Genomic DNA, 2,985 nt, shown 5'->3' with positions numbered 1-2,985 from the left:
ACCAGCCTGGCCAACATGGTGAAACCCCATCTCTACTAAAAATACAAAAATTAGCTGGGCATGGTGGTGGGTGCCTGTAATTCCAGCTACTTGGGAGACTGAGGCACGAAAATCACTTGAACCCGGGAGACAGAGGTTGCAAGGAGCTGAGATCGTGCCATTGCACTCCAGCCTGGGCAACAAGAGCGAAACTCTGTACCAAAAAAGAAAAAAGAATGTGTGGGAACCAACGTATTGAAACATTTAAAAACAGAAGGCCAGGCGAGGTGGATTCACGCCTATAATCCCAGCACTTTGGGAAGCCAAGGCAGGTGGATCACTTGACTCCAGGAGTTTGAGACCAGCCTGGGCAACAAGGTGAAACCATGTCTCTAAATAAAATACAAAAAAATTAGCTGAGCATGGTGGCGTGTGCATGCCTGTAGTCCTAGCTACTTGGGAGACTGAGGTGGAAGAATCACTTGAGCCCAAGAGGTGAAGGCTGCGGTGATCCATGATTGCACTACAGCACTCCAACCTGGACGACAAAATGAGACCCTGTCTCAAAAATATAAAAGAAAAACATAATTTGTTTAGTTTGTGTTATTTCTGCCCTGTGGCAGGTGCTAGGGTTGGATGATCTGGGGTTCATTTCCACTTGGTGATGGCTGGATGATACATTGGGAGTTTAGATTTATAAACAAAAGGAGATCAATGATAACCAAACTTCTGTCCTCCCAGATTCACCCTCATGGCTTAAATCATGGATGGCGCTGGTTGGCACAGATCTTAAACATGGAGCCCTTGTCAGATGTGACAGCCACCCTCCTCTTTGACTTCTTGGAGGTACGTAACTCAGTTATCACACAAGAGAAGGCCAGTGGTTGAGGTAGCCTTGATCCACTGGGTGACATGAATGGGGAAACAGCATAGCAATTGGGCCTGATAGTAAAACAGCATGAGGTTCCAGTGTCATACATTTTTCCTAAGCTGTAGACCAACCTTGCTTTCACTTTTACTCCATACTATATTTACTTGGCTTCTCTGGATTTTTTTCATTTTAAAGAACAGAAAATTGTACATTCTAGCAAAAGTGAAAAGAGAAATTTGTTTTAGGGATATAGAAGTGACTCCCAGACCAGGTGCAGTGGAGGATCACACCTGTAATCCCAGCACTTTGGGAGACCAAGGTGGGCGGATCACATGGGATTAGGAGTTCGAGCCCAGCCTGGTCAGCATGTTGAAACCCTGTCTGTACTAAAAATACCAAAAAAAGGCTGGGCACAGTGGCTCACACTTGTAATCCCAGCACTTTGGGAGGCTGAGGCAGGTGGATTACCTGAAGTCACGAGTTTGAGACCAGCCTGTCCAACATGGTGAAACCCCGTCTCTTAATAAAAATACAAAAATCAGATGGGCATGGTAGCACATGCCTGTAATCCCAGCTACTAGAGGGGCTGAGGCAGCAGAATCGCTTGAACAGGATCTTACTCTGTCACCCAGGCTGGAGTGCAGTAGTGCGATCATACCTCACTGTAGCCTCAAACTCTTGGGCTCAAGCGATCCTCCCATCTTACCCTGCCAAAGTGTTGAGATTACAGAAGTGAGCCATTGCACTCAACCAAGAAGATACTTCTTATAGAAGAAAGGCTTGGGGTACATGCCATAACAAATGTGGAACCATTTGACCTATAGTGCCAATAGTTCCTAGTTACCTTAATAGCTCCCGAAGTCAGCCAGGTGCAGTGGCTGACAGCCTTTGGGAGGCCAAGGCAGGCGGATCACTTGAGCTCTGGAGTTCCAAGACCAGCCAGGGCAACATGGTGAAACCCTATGTCTACAAAAAAAGTACAAAAATTAGCTGGGTATGGTGGCGTGTGCCTGTGGTCCCAGCTACTGGGGAGGCTGAGGTTGGAGGATCACCTGAGCCCAGGGAGGTTGAGGCTGCAGTGAGCTGTGATCATGCCAGTGTCCTCTAGCCTGGGTGACACAGTGAGACCCTATTAAAAAATAATAATAATAAAAAGCTCCTGAAGTCACCATACATGAACAATGATCCTGTATCATTTGAGAACACAAGTGGTATTCTGTATACTCTCCTTACTAAGTTTGGGAGGTATACCATACCTTTAGGAAGGCTTCCATTCATTAGAGGAAAAGAACAGTAGTTCGTTAAGACCTGATTGGTTAAATGGAGGTATTGCCATATAAAGAGAAATGCTTTAGAAGAAAGTTGGGTGTTTCCATTTATTCCCTTTTAGCAAGTTCAGTGGCATTGTGGCTGAAATTTTTGATAGGTGTGAAAGATGAAGGGCTGATTGTGCTTTATGAATCTGTCCTGTGAGTGTGAATTTTCATTCTCTGCTCTGACAGTGCCTGTCTTTCCCTCTAGGTGTGTGGGAATGCCCTCATGAAGCAATACCAGGTTCAGTTCTGGAAGATGCTAATTCTTATCAAAGAGGACTACTTTCCCAGGTATCAGGCTTGTTGAGCAGACAACAGGGGATTAAGTAAGTAAAACTCATAACCAGGCCTCAGATACCCAAGGGTGCTATTACCTGCTGGTTTTGATTCAAGTTAAAAACACCTGTACTAAGTATGACATCTTCCTACTCCAGTCCCTCTCATTGATATTTGAATAAATGCTTTTGAAACTTAATGAGAGTCTGTCTTAAATATCATTGCCTAAACAAAAACACAAATTAGGGACTGGTCACAGTGGCTTATGCCTATAATTGCAGCTCTTTGGGAGGCCACAGCAGGAGGATCACTTGAGCCCAGGTGTTCAAAACCAGCCTGGGCAATATAGCAAGACCCCATCTCTACAAAATAAAAAATTAGCCAGGCATGATGGCATGCATCTATAGTCCCAGCTACTAGGGAAGCTGAGATAGGAGGATCGCTTGAGCCCAGGAGTTCAAGGCCTCAGTGAGCTATGATCGCACCACTGCACTGCACTCCAGCCTAGGTGACAGAGTGAGACACCACTTCCAAAAGATAGGTGTA

General features: G+C 45.4%; 1 protein-coding gene and 1 long non-coding RNA gene across 2 annotated transcripts in view; both read left to right on the top strand.

Annotated features, from left to right (window-relative positions):
• The window catches only part of GLE1 (GLE1 RNA export mediator), a 70,989-nt gene that overhangs the window by 59,830 nt on the left and 8,174 nt on the right, over nt 1–2,985 (top strand). The gene's annotated exons all lie outside the window — the stretch shown is intronic.
• LOC105545006 lies at nt 721–2,638 on the top strand. Its single transcript, XR_001006855.1, has 2 exons — nt 721–825; nt 2,372–2,638. It is a non-coding gene; the product is annotated as an uncharacterized LOC105545006 (long non-coding RNA).

This window comes from Mandrillus leucophaeus, unplaced genomic scaffold (assembly GCF_000951045.1).
Source record: "Mandrillus leucophaeus isolate KB7577 unplaced genomic scaffold, Mleu.le_1.0 Scaffold109, whole genome shotgun sequence".
Lineage (NCBI taxonomy): Eukaryota > Metazoa > Chordata > Mammalia > Primates > Cercopithecidae > Mandrillus > Mandrillus leucophaeus.
This window is presented reverse-complemented; position numbering and strand designations above follow the sequence as displayed.